This window comes from Ictidomys tridecemlineatus, chromosome 15 (genome assembly GCF_052094955.1).
Source record: "Ictidomys tridecemlineatus isolate mIctTri1 chromosome 15, mIctTri1.hap1, whole genome shotgun sequence".
Classification (NCBI taxonomy): Eukaryota; Metazoa; Chordata; class Mammalia; order Rodentia; family Sciuridae; genus Ictidomys; species Ictidomys tridecemlineatus.
Window position 1 is genome coordinate 15,952,264 of NC_135491.1, and position 26,950 is coordinate 15,979,213.

The 26,950-nt window shown below is 38.1% G+C and overlaps 1 protein-coding gene and 2 long non-coding RNA genes across 10 annotated transcripts in view; 1 reads left to right on the forward strand and 2 right to left on the reverse strand.

Moving 5' to 3' along the window:
* The window catches only part of Znf540 (zinc finger protein 540), a 37,487-nt gene extending 22,782 nt beyond the window's left edge, over positions 1-14,705 (reverse strand). Inside the window, exons 1-3 of one of the 5 annotated variants that reach the window (XM_078033124.1) lie at positions 11,633-11,771; positions 10,974-11,027; positions 3,046-3,170 (exon numbers count right to left, since the gene is read on the reverse strand). The gene's annotated coding sequence lies outside the window, so the exon portion shown is untranslated. Of the gene's footprint in view, positions 1-3,045; positions 3,171-10,973; positions 11,031-11,632 lie in introns of all 5 variants that reach the window. The other 4 variants (XM_078033125.1, XM_005340481.5, XM_040279444.2 and 1 more) reach the window with 4 other exon arrangements.
* LOC120887942 (uncharacterized) lies at positions 1,548-12,528 on the forward strand. 3 transcript variants are annotated; one of them, XR_013431182.1, is made up of 4 exons: positions 1,548-2,088; positions 8,952-9,084; positions 10,059-10,191; positions 10,992-12,528. It is a non-coding gene; the product is annotated as an uncharacterized LOC120887942 (long non-coding RNA). The 3 variants fall into 3 exon arrangements; XR_013431181.1 differs by having other exon boundaries at positions 1,551-2,053; XR_013431180.1 differs by having other exon boundaries at positions 1,553-2,057.
* Positions 14,706-16,217: 1,512 nt separating the features above from the next.
* LOC120887939 (uncharacterized) lies at positions 16,218-26,593 on the reverse strand. 2 transcript variants are annotated; one of them, XR_013431183.1, is made up of 6 exons: positions 26,458-26,593; positions 23,272-23,331; positions 22,610-22,731; positions 22,337-22,372; positions 19,634-22,063; positions 16,218-17,629 (listed from the first exon to the last, which is right to left on the reverse strand). It is a non-coding gene; the product is annotated as an uncharacterized LOC120887939 (long non-coding RNA). The 2 variants fall into 2 exon arrangements; XR_013431184.1 differs by lacking the exon at positions 16,218-17,629 and having other exon boundaries at positions 17,910-22,063.
* Positions 26,594-26,950: the final 357 nt, after the last annotated feature.

The window sequence follows — 26,950 nt, forward strand, 5'->3', positions numbered from 1 at the left end:
TAACAATGCTACAGTGAAGGCCAGGCAGCCCTCGGGCCCCAGCCTTCCTGGCCTCTCTCCTCCCCAGAGAAGCTAAAAAATATTCCCTCTGTTCATACGCCGATGTTCAATCTCAAATGCTGTTGTCTAACACCTTACCCCCAGGAGAGTGCTAAACATTGAACATGGAACAATACTGTCCCAAAGACTCAACAGCAAACCTAGACATTTATAATTACCTACAGTTATTACAGGTTTTGACAGTTATGCAAATGAAGTACTGGATTCTAGGCCCATTTTCACTCTGAATTCACAGGAAGGTGGGAAGCAGAGCCCCTCAACATGTTATTTCTACTAGGGAACAGATGGACACATAGCAGAAGGGGAAACACCACGCGGAGGCGGGGAAAAGTCAGCACATTGTGACACTAGCTCAGCTTAGTGCCTCCACCTGGAGGAAACGTGTTAGTTGGCTGCCAGCTCCACCAGGGCCAGGAAGGACTACTCTGCCATGGTCTTGAAGGAGCGGTAGCAAAACTGCGTGAACACACAGAGCGCTATCACCTCGGCGCCCACCAGCCTTCCCACTACTCCTCTTTGGGCTTCCGCTGTGATGAGCCTCTTTGGACTGGACAGTCCATCTGGGAAGGGTGATGGTGAGACTTTTAAATAGGAACAGGAAGGAATCTGCAGGGTTCAGCAATTTTTTTCCCTTGTTTTAAAACAAGGTGCCAATTTTTGTTTTGGATGCTGGTAAATCTGCCAACTACTTCCGCTCTATTCCGGAAGCCATAGCAACACGGAACTCAGCGCGCAGGTCGGAAGAGAAGCACTGAGGCAACACGGAACTCAGCGCGCAGGTCGGAAGAGTATCACCGAGACAAATCAAAGGGAGTGCCCGGAGTCTGGCCAGTGTGTCTAAAGTAAAAAGAAGAAGCGAAGGAAAACTGTGAACCGGCCGCTTGGTGGACACTCCAACATGGCGCGGCCGTCCTCCTGCAGATCCCCGTGTGCTGGGAGGAAAACCAGGCGGGCTGGGGCTCAGTGGTAGAGCACTTGGCTAGCACGCGTGAAGCACTGGGTTCGATCCCCAGCACCATAGTAAAAAAAAAAACAAAACCTAATAAACAAAATAAAGGCATTAGGTCCATCTACAACTAAAGAAATGTAACATATATATATATAAAACCAATGAAAACAAGGCGCAGGGAGAAAGGCCAGGAGGGGGATGGTAAGAATGGGGTGGGGAGGGGCACCTAACAGACACCAGAGAGAGCGAAGCCAAGATGTTCACAGCCCATAGGCGTCACCAGCTCCAGGTTTCCGTTTTAAGAACCACCACCTCAGGTGCGGGAATGGTGACTGCGGGGTGGCCGGTCCAGGCCACCAGGCTGTGGTCCTACTCTAACCACCCCCACAGCCCCCTTTCCTCCTGACCACCTCCCTCTCTGGGCTTGGCTACCCTGAGGATGGCGGAGTTGGGACTGGACGCTTAGATTGAGGAGTATCGCGGTATCTGCGAGCTTTCCTCTTCCGTTGGTTCTCTGAAATCCACGTTGGAATTTGAAGAGGGTCATCTCTGAAGCGGCTCCCCATTGGAGGGCCCGCTCACGGGTCACACGGGCCTTCACGTCATCCCTGAAACCGGAATTGATGTCATCCCGGGAATCCCAGCCATCTCCAGATTACGGAGAGCCACCCATTCCTCTGCCATCTGATCCACCTTTCCTAAATCCAAAGCCATCTTTACCTTGTTTCTGCTTTCTGCATTGCCCACATGAAGTGACGGAGCACCCACCAGTGCGCTGCGGTACGTGAGGACACGGACTCGCGACATCGAATTCTACGTAGCAGAATCCTTTAAATCTGCGTGTCTCCCACTAGCCACATTCCCTATGCCGAGATCCTTAGAGATAGCATCTATTGTCACCCTAAACTGTCTTAAAAGGTAATTTTCTACATGTGCTGGGTAGGAGGACTCCGTGGGCAGCTCCTTCTTAGCTTCAGCAACCATGGCCACGCGAATTGCCGCAGGACCCTGTGCGCCGCGGGAGCTGCCTTAGGCCGGAACGTCGTAGGTATTTAAGTCTATTAAGCTTTGAAATCGAGGTATGACTCCTCTTTTGTTCTGTGTGTGTGTGTGGGTGTGTGGATGGGTGGGTGCGTGGGGTGCTGGGAATCAAATTCAGGGCCCCTTGCATGCTAGGCAGCTCTCTTCCTCTTTTTTAAAAAAACAGCTTTGCCTACTCTCGGTCTTTTGCATAACCATATGATTTTAGGGTTAGTTTACTGTTTTCTGAAGGAAAAAAAAACTGGGAGTTTGATGGGATGGCGCTTAATCCTGAAATCATTTTAGATAGTATAGCCATCTTTAAAAAAAAATACATATATATATATATTACACACACACACACACACACACACATATATATATATATATGGCGAGGGCCTGGGGATTGACCGGGGAATTCTACCACAGAACCACATCCCCAGCTCTATTTTGTATTATTATTATTTTTTAATGTTTAGTTTTTTAGTTGCACACAATACCTTTATTTTGTTTATTTATTTTTATGTGGTGTCAGGATCCAACCCAGGGCTTCGCGCAAGCTAGGCAAGCGCTCTACCCCTGAGCCACAACCCCAGCCCCTGTATTTTGTATTTTATTTAGAGACAGGGTCTCACTTAGTTGCTTAGTACCTTGCTTTTGCTGCGGCTGGCTTTGAACTTGCGATCCTCCTGCCTTAGCCTCCCAAGCCACTAAGAATTCAAGTACTGCCATCTTAATGATATTGTTATTCACTCTTTCAATAGAGAATGGGGGATGTCTAAACATTTATTTAGCTCTTTAATTTAATTCTAGAAATTTTTTATGGTAGTTTGGTTTATATATCTTGCATTTAATTTTTTCCTTTAGATATGCACATGAAAATTATTTTAATTTCATTTTTACATTGTTCCTTGCTAATACACAGAAATACAATTAGTATTTATATATAGATCTTGTATGTGACCTTTTTGACTTCTTCTAGTATGTCTTATATTAGTTAAATATTTTCTACATACATGATTATGAGTCCATATAATATAGACAATTTCAGTTCTTTCTTCCCAGTCTGGATGATTTAATTTTTTTTTTCCCCCAAAAGTCTGAAGAAACTTGGTAGGAGCAAACATTCTCATTCCTGAACCTAAAGGTAAAGCATAATGTTAAAGGAAATTCCCTTTTATTCAGACCTGAGATTTTCCCCCCATGAATAAATGTTAACCTTACGCCAAATACTTTTTTATAAAATAAGATATTTTTAAAAAGAAGATGCAAATCAGACAAGAAATAACAAAGAAATAAAACTCAGTTGAAGCCGGACACTGTGACACACACCCACTTTTTTGGTAGTTACTGAGATGATAATGTGGTTTTGCTTTTTCTGTTGACAGAATTGATTTTTAGGGTGTTAAACCAATCCTATATTGCAGGGATAAATCCCATTGGTCATTTTTTTTTTTTTGTGCCGCTCAATGTAACTTCCTAAAAATATGGAGGATGTTTGTCTTATATTCACAAGGGATATTGGTCTATGGTATTCTTTTCTTCTACTGTCTTTATCAGGCTTTTGTAGCTGTGTAATAATGGATTCACAGATGGTTTGGAAGTATTTACTCCCCTATTTTGTATAAAAGTCTGTGAAAGATGAGAATTATTTCTTAAATGTTTGGTAAGATTCCACAGTGCAGCTATATAAGTCTGAAGTTAACTTAGCAAGAAAGTTTTAAATTAAAAATCCATTTCTTAAAAAAGTCCATTCAGATTTTGTATTTTTTTAATAATTTCTTCTTCTTTTTGGTAATTTGTATCCTTCTAGAAATTTACTTGCATCATCTAATAGTTCTCTAATCTATTTGCACTCATTTATTTCTTGTATGATTTGCATACTTATTTTTAAGTATTTTATTTTATAATAGTTGTACATGGACAAAATACTTTATTTTATTTTATTTATTTTTATGTGGTGCTTAGGATGGAACCCAGTGTCTCATACATGCAAGGCAAATGTTCTACCACTAAGCTATACCCCAGTGCCTAGTTGCAGTCATTATAATATACCATTATAATCTATACTTTTTATTTTATAAGATATTTAGAGATGAGAAATGTTCCCTTTTTTATTCCTGTCTTTAGTACTTTGCTTGTTTTTCTTGGTCAGTCTAGCTAATATCCTAATATCCCTTATAAATATAGACACAAAAATCCTCAACATTTTTAGGAAGTTATGTTGAGCTAAACATTTGTCCATTCTGTTGATTATTCAAGAAACTTAAGTTTTGCTTTAATTGGTTTTCTTCTACTCTTTGTGTCACTTTTGCTTCAATCATTTGTTTCCACTTTATTTTGCTCTTTGTGCTAGTGTTCGTGTTATTATATCTTTGTGTTATAAGCACCAAAATATAATTTTGTAATTGTTTGGTGCAATATACTTTTAAAAACTCAGTTGAAGCAGGACACTGTGGTGCACACCCATAATCCAGTGCCTGGGGAGGCCAAGGCAGGAATTCAAAGCCAGCCTCAGCAAAAGGGAGGCACTAAGAAACTCAATGAGACCGTGTCTCAAAAAAAAAAAAAAAAAAAAATAGGGCTGGGGATGTGGCTAAGTGGTTGAGTGCCCCTGAGTTCAATCCCAGTACCTGCTTCCTCGACCCCAGATAAAAACAACCTCAGTTGAAGGAAAAGAGTAAAAAGTATTTTTTATATTTATCGACATAATTATCTTTACAGGCATATCTTGTCTGTATTCCTGTAATTACTTTGTACTGATTTCCTATTGCTAATAATAACAAATTAAAATAACAGAAATATACTCTCATACAGACCTGCTCTTAGATGGGTCTCACCAGGTGATATTGTTTCACCACCTTTTTTGGCTTCTAGATACCATCTCATTCCTTGGCTAATGGTCTCACATCACAACTTCAGTTCTCCTCTGCTTCTAGTATCATCTGTTTGCCTTTCTCTTTTGTTCTTACTACCTTACTGTGTCTTTTTCTTTCCACAACCTGTTTATCACTTAAGATAAACATTCACATGTTCCAAGAGTAGACATTCCTTGGGGTAAGGTATTTTTTTCATCCGTCTTGTTTTAACTTCCTTTAAGTCTGAAGAACTTCCTTTAGAATTTCTTGTTAGGCAGTTCTGCTAGTAATTCACTCAGCCTTTGTCCATCTCCAAAAAGTTTTGAAAGATGGTTTTCCTTTAAAAACTCCTTATTGAGTTTTCTCTTTAGCACTTTTAACAGGTCATCCCACTGCCTTCCTTAGCCAGGTGAAGGGAAAACATGTATAATCTGAGCTACTCTGGAGCCAGAGGCAGTCTGGGCAATGCAGCAAGATCCTGATTCAAAAAGGAGGACAGGTTTAATTTCACTGCTTCTCTGACAGGGGATGAGTTTTTCATCAAAATTATGTTTTTAGCCATTATTCATTTTTTTTCAGCCTTTTTCCTCTCTCCTCTCTTTATGGTATGGTCATTTTATATATATATGTATACACACACACACACTTAATAGCATTCCACATATACATTTCTCTGAGACTTCTTAAGAGTCTTTTTTTTTTTTTTATAGGCTCGAGTGTAGGCTGTATTGGTCCATTCTCAAGTTTATTGGTTTTTTTCCTCTACAAATTTAAATCTTCTGTTGAGACCCTCTAGTAAATTTTTCCTTTTAATCATCATACCTTTTAAATTCTTTTTTAAAGATATGATTGAATAAAGCAAGAATTGGGGGAGAAGGAACAAACAAAAGTTCCTTTCAGATGAATTCCAATTGATGTATGCAGAAGGAATGAGGAAGATAGAAAATCATGATGAATGCATCCCAGTAATAATTGGTACAGGCAGGGCATCTAGGCATGAGAAAATATTAGATAAATCTAAACTAATGAATATTGTACAAAATACCTGACAATGCCAAATAAAATTTATACATAATTTTTTTCTGTCTTCTAGAAGTTTCAGAGTTTTATGTTTTAACATTAAAGTCTATAATCCATTTTGAGATTATTATTGTTGCTATTATTATTTTGATAAAGGGTGAAGAGTATGCCAAGATTTTTGTTTTCTTTTTGCATATGGATGTTCGATTATTGTAGCACTGTTTGTTGAAAAGACTGTCCTTTTCCCACTGAATTACCTTTTTATCAGTGTTAAAAATTACATGTGAGTCTATTTCTGGGTTCTCCAGACCTTTTTTTTTTTTTTTGGTACCTGGGATTGGGGATTGAACTCAGGGGTACCCAAACACTGAGCCACATCCCCAGCTTTATTTTTGTATTTTATTTAGAGACAGGGTCTCACTGAGTTGCTTAGTACTTTGCTTTTGCGGAGCTGAGGCTGGCTTAGAAGTTACCATCCTCCTGCTCAGCTTCCCCAGCTGCTGAGATGACAGGCATGTGCCACTGCACCTGGCTCCAGCCTATTCTTTTAATCTGGAATTATTCTCTCACCTGTACTACACTGCGTTGATGTTTTAGCTTTCTGTTATGATAACAAATACCTGAGATAATTGACTTATAAAATGCTTATTTTGGCTCGAAGTTTGGGAGGTTTCAGTCCATGGTCAGTTGGGCTCATTGTTTGGGGGCCTCTGGTGAGGCATATTATGGTGGGGCATGTGGTAGAGCAAAGCTGCTCCCTCATGAGGAGGATGCAAAAAGAGGAGGAAGGGTTTGGGGATTCAGCAGTCCCCTTTGAGGACACAGTCCCAATGACATAAAACCTCCCATTAGGCCCCACCTTTTAAGTTTCCACTATTTCCCAATAGTGACAAGCTTTGGCCTAGCCTTTAACACAGGGGCCCTTGAGGGACAAACCAGATCAAAACTACAGCACTTGATTATTGTGGTTTTATATTGTCTTGTTATAGAGTAAAGTGAAGCCCCCAGAATCCTTTTAGAATTAAATTAGCTATTTTGGTTCTTTTTCCTTTCCATAAAATTTTAGAATCAGCTTGTCGATATCTATGAAAAAGCTGTCATTTTGGATGGGACTGACCTGAATGTATAGATCAAATAGATATTGTATTAGTATTAATTTTCTAATTCATGTACAAAAATCTATGTATGGATACATGAGTACATTTATTTCTTTCATCAGTGTTTGTCGTTTTCTAATTTTGTTAGATTTATCTCTGAATACTTCACTTTTTGGATTGTTAATAAAAATGGTACCTTTTTTTTTTTTGGTACCAGGGATTGAACACAGGGCACTTAACAACTGAGCCACATCCCCAGCCCTTAAAAACAAAAAAAACAAACCAAAAAAAAAAATTTTTTTTTTTTTTTTTTAGTTTTTGATGGCTTTTATTTTACTTATTTTCTCACTTATGTGTGCTGAGAATTGAACCCAGTGCCCCATACTTTCTAGGCAAGCACTCTGTGAGCCACAACCTCAGCCCCATCCTTTTTTTTATTATTATTATTATTTTTTATGTAAAGTTAAGGTCTTGCTGAGTTGCTTAGGGCCTCACTAAGTTGCTGAGGCTGGCTTTGAACTCACATTTCTCCTGCCTCAGCCTCCCAAGCTGCTGGGATTATAAGCACGGGCCATGGTGCCCGGCTGAAAATGGTACATTTAAAAAATAACTTTTAAATGTTCATTACTGGTATATAGAAAAATGATAACCTTTATATATGAGCTTGTAGCCTGTGCTCCTGCTAAACCCACTTATTAATCCTAAGAGTTCTTTTGGTACTTGAGGTTTTCTATATTTACAATCATGACTAATAATACTAATATATGAATTTTAGAGCTAAGTTTGGAAAAATATAGTTCTTTTTTATATTTATTTTTTAGTTGGATACAATAGTTTTATTTTATTTTTTTATGTGGTGCTGAGGATCAAACCCTCAAATGTGCTAGGCAAGTGCTATACCTCTGAGCCACAAATCCAACCTGAGAATGTAGTTCTCTTAGGAAAAAAGATAACTTAGAGGCTAAGACAGAAGGATTGTGAGTTCAGAGCCAGCCTCAGCAAAAGCAAGGCGCTAAGCAACTCAGTGAGACCCTGTCTCTAAGTAAAATACAAAATAGGGCTGGGGATGTGGCTCAGTGGTTGAATATCTCTGAGTTCAATTCCTGGTACCAGGAAAAAAAAAAAAATTCTGATGTGATTCCCAACATGGTGGTGAGTTCTTGTAGTTTCAGCTACTTAGGAGGCTAAGGCAGGAGGTATGCTTGAGGTTAGGAGTTCAAGGCCAGCCTGGGCAACATAGCAAGACAAGCATCAGGGAAAAAAAAATTCTGATGTGATAAAATGGCACAGAAGGAGTTAATGAAGGCTTGCAATCCTTCTGTCTCAGTCTCCTTGTCCAGGGGTACCACAGTGCCCAACATAAAGGCTTAATCTTATTACCCTGTCTGAAACAGGGTATGTGAATAATTATAGCTATTACTATCTTATTCTTTTTTAAAATATTTTTTGATATCTTTATTTTGTTTATTTTTATGTAGTGCTGAGGATCGAACCCAGGGCCTCACATGTGCAAAGCAAGTGCTCTGCCACTGAGTCACAACCCCAGCTCCTTATTCTTTTTATTTCTATTATTAAAACTCTGTTATTTGAATTGTCTTTTTAAAGAAATACTTATTGGGTCAGGGATGTGGCTCAAGTGGTAGCGTGCTTGCCTGGCATTCATGCGGTCTGGGTTCAATCCTCAGCACCACAAACAAAGATGATGTGTCTGCCGAAAACTAAAAAATAAATATTAAAATTCTCTCTCTCTCTAAAACAAACAAATTTATTTTTTAGTCAAAAGTGGACACTATTATCTTTATTATGCTAGGTGAGTGTTCTATATCTCTAAGCCACAACCCCAAGCCCTTTTGAGTTGTTTTTATTAGAGAGTTTTTGTAAGATACTTGGATTTCAGAGATTATATTGCTAAAATCTGAGAGTATTTGTTTTTTTCTTTTATCCTAGGGACTGAACCTGGAGTGCTTTATCACTGAGCTACATCTGCAGTCCTTTTATTTTGAGACAGGGTCTCATAAGCTGTCCAGGTTGGCCTTGAATTTGTGATCCTCCTGCCTCAGCCAAGTCACTGGAATTACAGGTGTGTGCCACCACACTTAACTTGTGAGAATAATTGGAAATCTCAAAAACATGAAGTAATTTTGAAAGGCCATTCTATTAATTGCTATCTTGGCATTGACATCTCTAACATCTAAAAAGGTTTTAGATATTTGGAAGACTTTTCAAATCAAATTAGGATTATTGGTGTTTCCTTTTCATATGCACAAAGGTAAAATAAAACTTACAACTAACTTGCAGTCCTCTGTCTCCTTTGAATTAATTAATGTGATTCTTTCTATATGCTTTTTGCTCATTAAGACAACTAGAGTAAACAGGTCCACAATATGGGTGCAAATAACCAGGAAATCAAGGAACTGAAATAAGCATCTCACTGTTCTTGAACATTTTTGCTATATCACATTAATGTAATGAGACACTTCTTGTATCAATATTATCTGTGAATGTTCAAAATTTAGGTAGGCAAAAATTTCAGTCACAGTTAAGTGAATGTATGCAAAACAAACATTAATGTGTTTGGTACCAAATCAATCAAAATGGCTTTACTTTATCTTTTCTCCATTAAACAACCAGCTTAGTTATAATTCTTGAAAAAAATCCTTCAAATTACAATATGAATAATGTGACTCATGTAATTTAACAATTTCCTGAGAAACAGTTCATATTATTAATATGGTTTAACATTATATACAAATCTTTTCCTATTACTGTATCTTTAAAAATTTTTATTAGCTGCATACTATTGTATAACACTTTGATTAACTTAACATTTTCCATATTAAGAACAAATTTTACAGATAAAATATATATATATATACACACACACACACAACAGATACATTCAACAATCTGTACAATTTCAAGGGGTTGTTGTTTTCTAGAAACATAAATTTAAAAAAATGCTCTTCTACAGGACTTCAACATTTGCTTCATTTTCTTACCCAAGAGTGCCAACAAAAATAATTTCACATTGTTTTTTTTTTCCTTGATGTACAGAAAGCTGAGGGTGAAAGACCCAGAATCATTACATCAGAATAACAGGTAGTGTTTTCTGAGGATTCAGAATGTATCGGACATAGTCTGAAGGACTTTCCACTATTAACTCATCTAACCCTCATAATTCTATGAGGTAGGTGCGATTATTATTATTAGCATTTTCACAGTTAAGAAACTATAGCAAAGAAAGGTTGAATAAACTACCACTCAAGCTCACCTATCTAGCCAGCATTCTTGCCCAGGAGTTACCCAAAGTATTCCATCCATACTCTTAGCCATTATACCATACTGATGCTTACATATACCACACATAAGTGTATTCTAAAACAAACTCGTACTGCCTGATTAGTAGTAGTAAAAAAAAAGAAAAGAAAAGAAAAAAAAAAAAAACCAAAAACCTCACTATGGATTGCTGCTAGAGTAGGTTGGATGTCTACCTTTGTTTAAACAGACCTCTGCCCAAACCACCAAATTCTTAAATCAAAAAGTCTCAAAAGCAAAGTCTTTGTCACTGTTAAAATTTATCAAATCTTCCCCTTACATTGCTTTCTAATTCAAGCCTGTGCAGAAAATTAAGAATATATTTAAGAGTATTTTTTCTTCTTTAATGAATCACCGTCTAAAATAATGGTCTAATATTATTTTCTAGAGTTGTATTTCTATAACATATGAATGCTTAATAACAGAGTTAACAGGAAAAACTGAAAGATTTGCAAAATGGATATGTACACAATTAATCTGAAAGTCATGGTGGTTCCAAGAAAGAGCGGGATCTACCCCTCCAACGTCTGATTTCACTGTGGAAGGAAAACTTAGGATTAAGGGATATATTACATTTCAGAAGGATTCCAGACGTTTCCATGTTCTGAAAAACAAAAAGCGATTTAATGGAACAAAAAGTAACCAAAACCTCACCTTGAATTTAATTTTCAGATACGCAGCAATGATTCTCCTCTCCTCCTCACCAGCCTTCTTTTGAAAATGGCAGGCCCAGCGGGTGGGGAAAAAATGGATGCGTGAGCTATCTGACCTTTTTTGAACCCAGTCTCTGCCGCCATCCCGTCACGACTCCCACACGCATGCGCAGAGGAACACTAGCCTGTTTGCTTTTCCGGAGGTTAGCCATGCTGAAAACCGCCCTTAACCTTTTCCATGGAACTGTCCCTACGTGCCCCAGCCGCCCGCCCTGAGTCCAAGCCCCAACATTTCGTTGAGGACCTTCATTCTGGGGTTCCACCTTCAACTTTCCCTTTAGGAATTTTTTCTGCAGCTGATTTCAGAGCAAAGGATAGGAATCAATCTCGCATTTGGATGTGAGCTGCGCCACAAAAGGGCCCTTGCATCAAATTACTGCCACAGGAGCTCAACCCAGCGCCAACCCGCGCCAACCCGCGCCAATCCGCGCCAATCCGTTAGAAACCAATAGAAACGTAAAGTGGCCACAGGCTCCATCCACACAAGCCAAGCCAAGCCCAGAGCCCTCCCCTCCTCGTTCCCAGTCAACAGACTCGACCTGCCCCTGCCCGCACTCATTCCTCTCAGAAAATCCACGGCCGCAGAGATGCGGGGCTCACCATGGTAAACAGTGGAGGACTCCAGGATAGCGGTTCCGGAGGTCCGCAACGTGCGAGTCTCAGTTCAGGTCCAAGACCGAAGCCTTTTCAGAGCCTCCTCAGCGCAGCGAGAGGGCGGCTGACGACCGAAGACGCAGGCAGGCTGACTCAGACCTGCAAGATCAACTCGTGACTGATGCTGCAGAATATAATAGGGGCCCGAAGCCTCTGGGAAATGTAGTTCAAGGCCGAGAAAAGTCATAGACCAAGGCTATTCTTCAGTCATAGGCTCCGCATCCAGGTTCTCCAGGGCCGTGCCGCAGAGGCTGCCGGGAATGTTGGTGCAACGTGGACCGCACACGCGCAATAGCGAATGCTCGCCCTTCCCGCGCCTCCCACGCTTCCCCAGGGACTGAGGGTTCTCTGCCTCAATCCTCGTGGTGAGGCCAACCCCAGGGTTGTGGGGTGCCAAGATTATTTAGTGAGACAGGGTGTTAAATAGTGTACCAAACCGAATGCATAGACTGGACTGCGTAGCTTTTTTGTGTGTGTCCGTCCGTGTCCCCCCTCCCCCGCCCCCGCGTGCGTGGGGCTCTTCTTGCGTACGATTGTTTGAATGATGCACTGCAATGACTGCGCAGAGAATGTTGCGCAGTTAAGCTCAATTCTGACGCAGATGTAGAGTCTGCGGTTATGGCTTAGTTTGACGCATACCTGAGGCTATATTTATCTGTGAATGCCTGGGGATGGTTTTGATAGCCTGCACTTTTGGTTGTTTTCCAGGGGGACTGTGCTTGTGGATTACTGTGTAACTATAAGAAGCTGGGTGTGGCGTTCTGATGAACTCCATGTTGGTTAGGTTGCCTTCAGGACTCTGGCAGTTAGAGAAAGAAAATAATTTGAAGCAAAATTGGAAAGGAGGAAGTAAGGTCTGTCATCACTGTCAAGGTGTTAGGATACCAAAATGTTGAAATAAGCAGGATTCTGTAGAAACAAGTGTTTTACTGTTTTTTCCTTAAATATGAAATCTTAGATGAATCCGACAAGTTCCTAAGTCACTAGTAGATAATAAGAAATCTTAACTCCTTAGTTAAGATAAGTCATTTTGGTGGTTAAAATCAAAGACGTCATGTTTAATGATGAGAAAACTTCAAGCTTCATTTAAAACAAGAAATTTGAACTTTCTCCTCTTTGCCAGACCCACTTTGAAATACAGCTATGTTACAGTGGTTTGGTTAAAGCAATAGTTTATGTTTATAAACGGAGTACATATTTTTTTGGCCTCAGGGCCAATTATATTTTCACAAATTTTCGCTTGACCTGGATTTAATTGGCTTGTATGTATATGGTGGGTTTTGTGTGTGTGTGTGTTCCTCTTACTGTCCCTTTCCAGGTATTACAACAAATATGTAAGACTCAGCGATAATTTTTCTGAAAGCTCAAATCTTATCCCATAACTTTTTTGTTCTTGCAGAATCTCTTTCACAGTCCTTATCATAGCCTATCTGGATTGTAGAATTGCTTTAAGGCTTCATTCGTCCCTTTCCCTGATTTGGATTTCTGTGTCCTAACTTGCTAATTTGACATATTTCTCATTACTACTGACTGCCTCTCTACAACAGCTCTCCTAAAATGCAGGGATTTGATGTAAATATTTTAAGTTGAAAGTTGTCTGAAAATATCTTTATTGCACTGGTAGTTTTTGCTGGAGTGAGAATTCTACAAATCAGAATTTAAAGTTATTACTTCATAATCTTGTCGCTGATGTTTATAAAAAGATTTGTCATCTGTTCCCTATTTGTGTGTAATCTTGTGTTCCCAACCCTACTGGAAATGTTAAATTATATTCCCAGTGTACTGAAATTTCATAATTTTGTGTCTGAGTGTGGATGTTTTTCAAGTTTTTCATGTGAATACCAGGCAAGCACTTTTAGTCTAGAAACTATTGTATTTATGAGCTGTTAAATTTTCTGTGAATTTTCCTTCCTCCTTCCTTCCTCTTTCTTGCTGAAATGTATATTATTTGATAGAAATTTTTCGTGGGTTGAGCCTTTAAATGTTTTTCTCCTATCTTCTCTCTTTTTAAAAAATATTTATTTATTTATGTATCTTTAGTTTTAGGTGGACACATTATTTTGGTTTTTTTTAATGTGGTGATGAGGATTGAAACTAGTGCCTCATGCATGCCTTGGCAGCACTCTACCACTGAGCCACAACCCCAGCCCCTCTCCTATTTTCTCTTTTATCTCTTTTTTTTAACTCAAGAATTTTTTTTTTTGAAATTTTGTTAACTTTATCTTCCAATAGTATTTAAATTTTAAATTATTTATATTGTTAATTTCCTAGAACTCTTTCCTGTTTTTTTTTTTTCATCTTCATAGCAATCTGTTCTGTTTGGATACAGTATTTTCCCTTATATAATTATGTATTTTAAAATATTATGTAGTATGTTTACTGTCTGATTCATAACCATATGAATTACTGATTTGTAATTACATTCATTATTATTTATTTGGAGTTCTCATGGCTCCATGTATTCTCTCTTATGACCAAATTCCGTGTCCCTATTTGACTTACTCTGTTCCTTTCATATTGGATTTTTTCTCAAATACAAGGTAGTCTTTCCTTCTAATCATTGGTTAGTGCTTGTCAATTGACAAGAGTCCTGCTCTAGCCTTTTCTTTGCAAGATCCACTGAGGTCAAATCCCTTTGCCATTTAATTTTTCTTTAGAGGACTTCCACCTGTGTGGGCTAAGTTTTGAGTTGCTGGTATCTGGGGAAAGAAGCCCCAGAAGGCTTCTAGTGTGGTTTGTTGTCTAACTGTGCCTTAATTGGCCCTTCTTTGTGTATTCTCCATATCCTGTTAAGATCAGTTTATCCAGAGATCAAAACAAGCAGGCAAAATAAATTGGGAAAGGCTGGAGTACAAGTTCGTGTATATACTTTCAACCAGAGGCACATGTCACCAACTGCCCTTTCTGTGGATTCTGGGTCTTGGGTTTTTTTGTTTTTTTGATACTGGGATTTTAACCCAGGAGTGCTTTACCACTCAGCCACACCCCCATTCCTTTTTTTTTTTTTTTTTTTTTTTTTAGTTTTGAGACTGGATCTCAGTTCCTGAGGGCCTTGATGAGGCTGGCTTTGAAATTGGGATCCTCCTGTCTCAGGCTCCTGAGTTGCCTCAAATTTTCAAAATCATTGTAGTATCTCTGTCTCATTTGCTTTTGTTCTCATTGCTGTTTTTTCACCTTTTGTAGTGTAATGAGAAATAAATGTGTGCTTCACTTACTCTGTAAACACAAGTTTTCTTTTAGTATTTTCTATGACAAGAATGGTCACTTATTTATAACTGGTTGTGTGTCTTATTTGTCCTTTTAAATTTTGTTTAATTATTTTCTAGTTTTATCTTCAAGTTCTTTTAAATGTATTCTATGGGTTTCTTATTCTTCTGTACTCTTGTAACTCTTGTGTTTTAACAGTATTTTTTGGCTTGAACTCACTAAAATAATTCTTCAGCTCTGACATTATTTTCTCCCCATTTCATTTTGAACACAGTACCTTAAAATTCTACACACAAATATACATATAATCATAAGTGGAGTTTAGTGGATAAAATTATTATACTGTACAGATCTGTACCTGGTTGATAACCAGGTTAAGAAATTCAATTCCATTGAAGCCTGTTTATGTTCTTTCCCAATCAGTCCTATTCTTTTTTTCACAAAGATAACTATAATTTGAACTTAGTGATACTCATTCTGATTTTATACTTATACTTACCTTCCCATAGCTCTCCAAATAGTTTACATTTACATGTGTTTGAAATTTTGTGAAGTGACATTCTGTGTATTCTGTCACTTCTGTTTTATTTCATTTTTTTTTGGTACTGGGGATTGAACCCAAGGGCACTTCACTACTGAGCTGTATACCTAACCCTTTTTATTTTTGGTACCTGGGATTGAACTCAGGGTCATTGAACCACTGAGCCACATCCCCAGCCCTTTTTATATTTTATTTTGAGACAGGGTCTCGCTCACATGCTAAGGGCCTGGCTATGTTGCTAAGGCTGGCTTTGGACTTGTGATCCTCCTACCTCAGCCACCTGAGCTGCTGGGATCACAGGCATGGATCACTGTGCCCAGCACTTTTTTTTTTTTTTTTTAAATTTTGAGACAGGGCCTTCCTAATTTGCTAAGGCTGGCCTTGAACTTATGATCCTCCTGCCTTGGCCTCTTAAATCACTGGGATTACAGTTGTACACAACTGAACCCAGTCTATCACTATTTTTTAAACCCAAGATTATATTTTGGATATTTTTTCATAAATCTGTTTAGATCATTTTCTTGCTGCTGGGTGGTATTCTACTGGTTGTGTGCACATGCTAATTTTTATTTAATATTCTACTCTTGACAGATACCCCCTCCCCACTCTCCATACTAATGGTGCTGCTTTGAACAGTTCTGTGTGCTTTAAAAGTGTATATGTATGGGCTGGGGTTGTGCTTCAGTGGCAGAGCACTTGCCCTAGCATGTGTGAGGAACTGGAATTGATTCTCAGCACTGCATATAAATAAATAAAATAAAGGTCCATTGACAACTAAAAAAATATTTTGAAAAAAGGTTTATATGTGTTAAGATAACTCTAGAGTATAATTCCTACAAGTAGGATTTACTTTTGGAGTCTCTGCTCTCTTCTGGATATGTACATTTGGCTTGTAGTTTTGCAGTGGTATTCTAGTTCATGACTTGGTTTTTACCTTCTTTATGGTGTCTTTTTGACCAATAGGACTATTTATCATTCCTTTAAATATCAGAAATTCTGTTTAAGAAACTCTTCCTTAGTATAAGGTTGTAAAGATACTCTGTTACAAAGAGTTTAATAATTTTCTTTTATATTACTGTACTTAAGCCATATTAAATTTTTTTCAAATAATGTGAAGAATCTATTGTATTTCCCATATGATAACAAATTATCTGAACATTATGTTAACTTTATGATATTCTGATAACATTACTGAAAGTTTATAGATATTCATAATAAATTGATTTTCCAATATCTGCAGTGCCAGCTTCTATATATAAAATTTCTATAAATACACTTACATTAACAATTCAATTAAAATCCACAGTCCAAGTATTAAAATCCATATATTCATATACAGACTATTACTAATAATTTACTTTTTTAAATGTCACATATAAATTTCACAGTAATTTCATGGTATATGAACATAGCTGGAAAAAATGAAAATGAAACCATGGGGACAGTACAGGTTGGAAAAGCAAAGCAAAGCAACTTCTAAATGAATGTGATGTAAGCTTCCTCTGGGACAGACCAGTCAGTCTAGTTTCCTGGCTTTGTGCCCCAGCTAGCCTTCTGCTCTGCCCTGCAGCTGAAGGGATTCAGATTTCCACTCTAAAAATAGTGTGCTTTTCTCTCTGAGCCAATATTTTTGCAGTTTTTAGATGGAAGCAGAGGGCATTGGTGGCTCTGATATTGGGCTACAGGTTGTAGAGGAAATAGTGGGCTGTGCTCTGTCTGGAAAGTGAGCAATAATTACATTGGGGAAAGACCCATTCCCATCATAACTCTATCTTCCTATCTTCCTACCATAAAATTCTGCAGAGATTCAAATAAAATAGTACTAGAAAATCATTTTAACTTCTGCCAGGCTTTCTTTCTTGCTACCATTTCAATGTCTGTCCCCACTAAAACTCAAATTCAAATTTAATTGCCATTTTAACAGTATTTATAAGTCAGACATTTGAGAGATGATTAGGCCTTAAAGGCTCTGCCCTCACAGGTAGGATTAACGCTTTCATAAAAGAGTGAATTTAGCCCCCCCCCTTTTTTGTCTCTTTGCAATTTTATCTGAGGCCATCTCAGTACATAATACAGGCTCTCTCTTGGAATCAGAATTACCAAACCTGCCAGCGTCTTGACAGTAGTCTTCCCGGACTCTTGAACAGTTAGCCAGTAAGTTTCTAATCTTGACAAATTATCCAGTCTGTGGTATTCTGTTAAAGGAGCACAAAGATATGGGCTAAGATATGTCTCTTTAATCTCTTGTAGGAAATTAATTGAAAATTTATTTACTTATATGTATGAATGAGAACAAACTTTAGTATTATTTTTAAATCCATATTACTTAAACTGAGGGTAGAGATCACTGGATAGAAGCAAGGTTTAAAACAACTTCTGGAAGGATGATCAGTGACAATGTTACTTAATACAACTTTGTTATTAAGGAGGCATAGAAAGGTGAGTTCATTTCTCATCTCTCTGAGCAGAAGGTGATTTCGAGCTAGCAGAGTGGCACACATGTGTAATCCCCACAGCCTGGGAGGCTGAGACAGGAGGGTGACAAGTTCAAGGCCAGCTTCAGTAACTCAGATAGGTCATAAACAACATAGTGACACCCTGTCTCAAATGAAAAAATAAAAAGTGCTGAGGATGTAGCTCAGTGGTGAAGTGCCTCTGGGTTAAATCTCCAGGCTGCCCGTCCCTACCCTCCAACACACATAAAGAATGTGACTGCAGGAAAGTAAGATAGGCTTAAAAACAGACGACCAGGGCTGGAAATGAGGCCCAGTGGCAGAGCACTTACCCAGCATGTGCAAGATCCTTAGGTTTGATCTCTAGCAACACACACACACACACACACACACACACACACACAGCATATCACTTTACTACAAAGAAAATTACTTTAAAAAAATTAACCTCTAAAAAAAATTTTAAAAAAATTAAAAAATTAACCTGATTCAAGCAGGCCTACATATTTTCATTCATTAATTCTTCCAAATGTTTGAGGGAATTAAAAATACCAAATACAATTTTTTACAAACAGAAATACCAACTTTATGATGCCAAAAATGTCTTTAAACTAACCTTGGACATTTCAGGCTAATATCTCTCATAGATGTAAAATCTTAAACAATAGAGCTAACCAAATTCAGCAAGTAATAAAATAAGTGCTGACCAAGTGGATTTTATTCCAGGAATATAAAATTGTTTAATATTCAAAAACCAATGTAATTTACCACTTTAACAAAATAAAGGAGGAAAGTATGATCATGTCGTACTTGACAGCAGTACATTTGAAAAATCCAGTATTTATAAAAACTCTCAATAAAAGTAGTGTAGAAGCAAACTGACTCAACCTAATAAAGAGCATTTTAAAATAACCTTCAGGTAACATACTTGATGGGTTACTCAAGGGAATGAAACAAGGGTATCTTCTAATAACTACTTATACTCGAGATCATACTGGAGGCCCAAACCAGTGCAGGAGAAAGGAAAAATGCAGAGGTTGAAAAAGATGATGTATAGAAATATTTGCAGATGACATGGTTTGTATATGCAGAAAAACCAAAAGAATTCTAAAATTATTTGAATAAATTTAGCATGATCACTGGATGCAAATATAAAATATAAATTATATTTCTATGTATTAATAGCAAGTAATTAAAAAGTAAAATTTAAGCTGAGTGCAGTGGCGCATGCCTGTAATGCCTGTAATCCCTGACTGAGGCAGGAGGATTGAAGATCAAAGCCAGCCCTCAGCAACTTACTGAGACCCTAAACAACTTAAGCAAGACCCTGTCTCTAAATAAAAACATAAAAAAGAGCTGGGGATGTGGCTTAGTGTTTAAGCACCCCTGGGTTCAATCTCTGATAAATGAAAGGAAAAGAGTAAAAATTTAAAATAAAAGTACTTATAGCAAGAAAAACACAAAAAATAAGAGGCACAAAATCCTCACAAAACTGAATCAAACAACAAATAAAGTTTATATACTATGTATTATGATTTGGACATAGTTTGTGTCATTTTCATGTGCTGGGAAGCTTGGTCCCTAATGTGGTGGTTGAGTTGGGAGAGCTAGGACCTGTGGAAGGTGGTTAGGTCACTGGGGGTGCTAAAGTCAGAAGAGATTAATGTAGTTCTCAAGGGACCCAAGAGGAAAATACATTGTTTTAAAAACAGCAAGCCTGATCCCTGAATCCCTCTAGTTTCCTACCTCATAGTGTCATCACTTCCTTCCATTTCTTGCTGTTTCTCCACCACTGTATGAGACAGCCAGAAGGCCCTTGCCAGGATGCCAGCACCATACTGTTTAGACACTCCAGCCACCAGATTTACCAAACTCAGATAAACCTCTTTATATAAAAGTCCCTAGCCTCTAGTATTTCTTATAGCAACACAAAACAGACTATATACGATGAATAATAAGTGGAGACCCAAGAATGCAAATTTGGATTAATATGCAAAAATCAATGTAACACACCACATGAACAGAATAAAGAGAAAATCAATTTGATTAACTCAAAGACAGAACACACATTTAACAATATCCAACATCCTCTTCATGATAAAAATACTCAACAAAGTTGGAATGAAGAAGAAGGTCCTCAACCTAATAAAGGGCATTGTCTTAGTCCGTTTGGGCTATTGTAACAAAATACTACAAACTCTTTGGGGTATGAACAACAGTAATTCATTTCTCACAGTTCTGGAGACTGGAAGGTCCAAAATCAAGGTGTTGGCAGATTCATGTCTGATGAGGGCCTGCTTCCTCACAGGTGATGCCTTCTTGGTGTGTCCTAGAGTAGTGGAGGCGTGAAGGGTTTCTCTTGGGTTTCTTTGGTAAGGGTGCTAATTGCACTCATGAGGGCTCAGGCCTTAAGACCTAATGTTATTCTCTTATACCAACAGAAAACAGACTCAGGATAGTGATTCTCGGGGTTGGAGTTGTGGCTCAGTGGTAGAGCACTTGCCTAGCATGTGTGAGGCACTGGGTTCGATTCTCAGTACCACTTAAAAATAAATAAAGTCCACTGACAACTAAGAAAATATTAAGTAAAAAAAGATAGTGATTCTCCCAAAAATTGATCTGCAGATTGAACATCATCCCAATGAAAATTCAAGCTAGCTTTCTGGCAGAGATAGATGAACTGATCCTAAAATTCGTATGAAAATATAAAGGACATCTTATACCAAGATTTCCAATTTACAAACACATGCACCTCCCTGCATTGCTTCTACTTTCTTTTTTTTTTTTTTAAATAATTTTAGCTGTAGATGGCCACAATACCTTTATTTTATTTATATATTTTTATGTGGTACTGAGGATTGAACCCATGGGTGAGGCAAGCACTCTATCACTGAGCCACAACTCCAGACCCATGTCTCTGCATTTCTTTAGGTCTTTATTAAGTTACTCTCACTACTGTTATGTAAATTTTATTGGAAAGGCTTTTTACCGTGTCAAAAAAGTTTTACAGAAATATAATTAATGTAAAATGCTCCCATTTAAAATATTCACTAGTTTTTAAAATATTCACAGGTGTGCAAACGTTCCTATAATCTAATTTTAGAACATTTTAATCACCTAAAAAAGAAACTCTAAACCCATTAGCAATCTTTCCCAATTCTTATCTCACACCCTCCACACCCAAGCAATTATTAATCATCTATCTCTATAGAATTTCCTATGTGAACACAAGTTTTCAATTCTCTTACATACCTAGGAGTAGAATTGTTAACTCATGTGGTAACTCCATGCTTAGCTTTTTGAAGACAGCCAAACTGTTTTCTATAGTGGTTAAACATTTTAAATTCTACCAGCAATGTTTGAGGGTTCTAATTTCTTCATATCTTCAACAATACTTGTTATTATTTGTCTTTTTGATTCTAGCCATTCTAGTAGATATGAAGTAATATCACATTTGCCTACTGACTAATATAATTGATCATCTTTTCATAGGCTTATCAGTCATTTTTCTATCTGGAAAAATGGCTATTTGAATCTTTTGCCCATTATTTATTTATTTATTTATTTTTTAATTGTTGAGTTATAGCAGTTTTTTATAAGTCTGGTATTTGTTAATTCACCCTATATTTATAGACTCAAAGAAAATCCAGGGAAATTCAGTTTTATTTGGGTAAATCAACCAATTGGTTCTTGAAATACATATGGAAATGCCCAGGACCAAGAGTTGCCATGTTAAGGTTGCTAAGGAATATAGTTTAGGGGATGGGGCTGTGGCTCAGTGGTAGACTGCTTGCCTACCATGCTTGAGGCACTGGGTTTGATCCCTGGCATCATATAAAAATAAACAGATAAAATAAAGGTATTATGTCCATCTACAGCTAAAAATAAATTTTAAAATTAAGAGGAAAAAAAATAAAAGAATACATTTGAGGGCTGGGGTTGTAGCTTAGTGGTAGAGCCCTTGCCTAGCACTTGTGAGGCACAAGATTTGATCCTTAGCACCACGTCAAAATAAATAAAAGGTATTGTGTCCATCTACAATGAAAAAAAAATTACATGGGGCTGGGGTTGTGGCTCAGTGGCAGAGTGCTCACCTGGCATGTGTGAGCACTGGGTTGGATCCTCAGCCCCATGTAGATTTAAATAAATGAAATAAAGGTTTGTGTCCATGTACAACTAAAAAAAAAAAAAAAATCAAGAAGATTACAGTTTAGGGGTTGGGGCTATGGCTCAGCGGTAGAGCACTCGCTTAGCACGTGCAAGGCCCTGGGTTCAATCCTCAGCATCACATAAAAATAAATAAAATAAAATAAAGGTATTTAAAAAGATGTAAGCATAATATAAAAAAATTACAGTTTACAATTTATAGCATAAAATTTCAATACTTAATCTTATAAAAATTATGTACATATAGCAATAAAACAAAGTAGAATATAGAAATATACTCACACACATAAGGTCACATGATCTGTTAAAGAGGCAGTACTGAAATTCAATAAACAGTGTCAGCAACAACTTATATATATGTGAGAAAAAATATATCTTGACCTCTACATAAAAACAAATAAAAAACTTAATTTGAGATGGATTACAGCCCTAAATATGAAAGGTAAAACAATAATGTTTCTAGGAGGAAAATAGAATACCCTTATTTTTGGTCTATTTTGTGCTAGTATAACAGAGTACCTGAGACTGAGTATTTTATAAAGAACAGATATTTACTTCCTTACAGTTCCGGAGGATGGGAAGTCCAAGATCAAGGCACTGGCATCCTGTTTCTGGTGAGGGCCTTCCTGCTACAGGGGAAGGCAGAAGGAAGGGCAGGTGGAGACAAATGTTGTGTCCTCATATGGCAGAAGAGCAAAAGAGAGAATGAAAATCCAGTACAGCAAGCCCTTTTTTCTTAGTACCGGAGAGTGAACTCAGGGATACTCGGCTACTGAGACACATCCCTAGCCCTGTTTTGGTTTTTATTTAGAGATAGGGTCTTGATGCTTAGCACCTTGTTTTTGCTGAGGCTTTGAACTTGTGATCCTACTGTCTCAGCCTCTCCAGCCGCTGGGATTATGGGTGTGCCCCCAAAGCCCTTTATATAGTATCATTAATCTGTTCATGAGGTCTGGGCCCTGATAATTTAAATACCTCCAATTAGGTCCCACCTCCCCAAACTTAGGGATTAAGTTTCAACATGAATTTTGAAGAGGACAAAAACTGCCAAACATAGCACTTTGTCTGCAATGGTAGGGAAAAGTTTTAAACAGAATGAGCCATGAACTACAAATAAAAGACTAATAAACTGATTTCATTCAAATGAAGAGCATATGTTCTTCAAAAAGATTTCATTATCAGAGTGAAAAGGCAATTGATAACCTGGGGGAAAATACCTGTAACATGTATCAATACATATATCCTACAAGGGCCTCATTTCCAGGATATGCAAGTACCTATAAATAAACAGAAAAAAGAACAAATTGATTTTAGTAAAATGGTCAAGAGCTGAAGAAGCAGTTTGACATAGAGGATATTCAAATGGCCATCAAATGGCTAACCTGAACGTTCATCAGAGAAACACAAATTAAAATCACACTGAGTTACCACTACTCACCTATTAATATTACAAAATTTAAGAAGGCCAAGAAGAGCAGCTGAAATCTTTTACTTTGTTGATAGAGGTGTAAACTGGCACAACCACTTTGGAAAGGTACGTGAAGGTATATAGATACTTTGGCAGTATCTACAAATATGTATATACACACATATTAGAGAATATATGCCTACTTATGACCCAGCTATTACACTATTAGATTCCCCACAGAAATGAACGCTAAGTCTACCAAAAGATATTTCAAGAATGTTAAATGTCATAATAGCAAAAATACCAGAAGACACACAAGTGTCTACCAATACAAAATAGATTAAATTATGATAAGGATTGAAAAACTACAGTCTGTAGACTAAAGCCAGCCCATCATTGGAGTTTTGCATGGTTATTAACCTAACAATAGTTTTAAGTGGTTAAAAAATAGCATTTTCTGATATATCAAAATTATGTGAAATTCAAATTTCCATGTCCATCAAGTTTTTTGTTTTATTTTTTCTTCAGTACCAGGCATTAAACCCAGTACATCATGCATGCTAGAGAGGTACTTTACCACTGAACTACATCCTCAGTTCTTTTAAAAATTTTATTTGAGATAAGGCCTTGCTTAGTCATCAATGCTGGTCTCAAACTTTTGATCCTCTTGCTTCAGCCTCCCAAGTAACTAGAATTACAGATGTGTGCAACCAATAGCTCCCCATAATGTTTTGTGAACACAGTCATGTTTATATGTCATCTGTGACTGCTTTCATGCCACTTAAAGGGGTTGAACAGATGTTACAGAGACCATTAGATCTACCAAACCTAAAATATTTACTAGCTGGTTAAAGGAATTATTGCCACACCCAATAAAAAAAGACAATTCAGAGTCATTGTGGATGGCAACAAGACAGACATATCATTTATCTGACTGCATTCACATGAAGTTCAAGAATACCCCCAAACTGCTGGGCTCTCTGGTGCATGCCTATAATCTCAGCTACTTGGAAGATTGAGGCAAGAGGACCGCAAGGCTAGCCTACGCAACTCAGAAAGATCCTGTATCAAAATAAAAAATCAAAATGGCTGGGGGTACAGCTCAGAGACAGAGTACCCCAGATTCAATACCCAGTACCACAGAAAAAACAAAACAGAGCGAAAGAAAAAGAATACCCCAACACTAACCTACGGTTTTAGAAGTCCAAATATTGGTCATTTCTGGGTGGAATCTGGGGCAAAAGGAAGATTTTTTTTTTTTTTTTTTTGGTATTTAGAGACAGGGTCTCACTAAGTTGCTTAGGATCTTGATAAGTTGCTAAGGCTGGATTTGAACTTGTGATCCTCCTGCCTCGGCCTCCTGATCAGCTAGTATTATAGACATATACGATCATATCCAGCACAAAGAAACATTCTTGATCAGTGTGTGGCAATTGCCTGTGTATGTAAAGGATCATTGAGGTGAATATGCAATATTTATGGATTTTATATAAATTATTCCTCAATTCCTCAATTTAAAAAAAAAGAAAGACTAAAGCTCAGTTTGAATTTCCTTTCATCTCTTTCCCATTTCAATTTTCAAATATTTGATACATGAATTACTTTAACTTTCACCTCCTTCAAATTTTTAAGGCAAATTGATGTTTCAGGTTGCACTGTCCAATAGTAACAATGCAAGTCACATATAGCTGTTTAACCCTAGGTTTATTAGAATTAAATGAGGGCTGGGGATGTGGCTCAGCGGTAGCGCGCTCGCCTGGCATGCGTGCAGCCTGGGTTCGATCCTCAGCACCACATACCAACAAAGATGTTGTGTCCGCCGAGAACTAAAAAATAAATATTAAAAAAAAAAAAAAAATAAAAATAAATAAATAGAATTAAATGAAATTAAAAGTCCAGTTCCTTAGTCAAACTAGCCACATTTCAGGTTCTCAATAGCCAGATATCACTAGTAGCTACAGTACTGAATAGTACTGATATTAAAAAATGGGATCCAGTTTTGTTCTACTGGACAGCAATGTTCTAAAGCCTCACACGACTGTTGTTCTTATTTTAAAGGTGAGGAAATAGATGCTTAGAGTTTTAATGATAACTCTTAACAATTTCTCTCATTCTCACAATACTGTGTTCACATACTTCTTTTCCCACAATCACTACCAAAGGTCAATTCTCAACGTAATTTATAAAATTCTGTAAGAACCCAAATATCATTGTCTTTCTTTCTAAGTCTGATAACATCCTCAAAGCTAGTCATACAGAAGTAGACCAGGTACCCTCACCCCAAAGACCCTTGCCATAATTAAGATTCTCTTCTGGTCAGAAAGATTTTTGGAGTGTCAACAGGATTTCACATGAGTACTGCAGAAAGCTCAGTGTGGTCTGAAGCTTTCTCTTTCTTGTAATGCCAGGTTTGCAGACAAAACATGTGAAATTATGGTCTAGCCTAAGAATACAGGACAGAGAGTAACTGTTATGTGAACCCCCAATCCCCACTAAGTATAAATCTAAAAGAATTTCCAGACTCGGAGTCCAAAGATTTTTAGGCATTAGCCCCTCTGGACCGCTGCAGCTTAAATAAGCCTACTTCCTGAAAATTCCCCAGCCTCATCTGTCCTTCCCAAAGACCCTCTCATGCACAATCCCAAATGGACCAATATCCCACCTCAGTCTCAAACTCAAGCTAATATGCACTACATTCACAAGGACAGCCACAGCCTTTCCCCACTTTTTCCCCCCCACAGGGGACATTGGGACAGATAGGCAGACACACACACACACACACACACACACACACACACACACACACACACACGGCTGTGAAGCAGGTATCATCCCCCGCCCCGGCCCAGGAAGCGTTCAGCAACCTGGTTACTGTGGCGACCGCATCCTAGTCGTAGATCTATCTGAAAAGAAATCCAGACCCTGCCTCGCAGCCTTTTGCAGTTTTTCCAGTTATGGACTACATTTCCTTGAAGGCATTGTAATAAGATGTAACCTTTTTTGCGTGAGATTTTCTAGAAGTTCTGGGGAGCCAGCTGAGTAAGACCGCTCAGATGGGATTCCAGCCCGGTGTCCATTCTGGACCTCACCATCAGGCCTGGAATCACTCTGACCCTGCTTGTATCCCGCTGTAGACCACGTTTCCCGAAGGCCTTTGCGTCGCTGCGACATTCCATACACAAATGCCCTTTCGTCTTGACGCAAAGATCCGGTGTGCCGCGGTCTTGGGAACCGGAACCCTCCCTAAGACCCGCCCCCTGTTTTAGGGTTGGAGCTCGAGACAGCTCCCGTAGAATGCAGGGGGGGGGGGGAAGCGGAGTCCTATCAGGGGCTCCATGCTGACAGTAAAAGGGAGAGCGCTGGCTCTGGAGGACATTTCTTCTAGATCTGAGTGCTCCAGACTATTTCCAGGAAGTCGGCTTTGCCGGGGTGGGATAGTGGTGTCTCCCTCCGCCAGGAAACAGACACCGTCACTTTAGTTCCGAGAT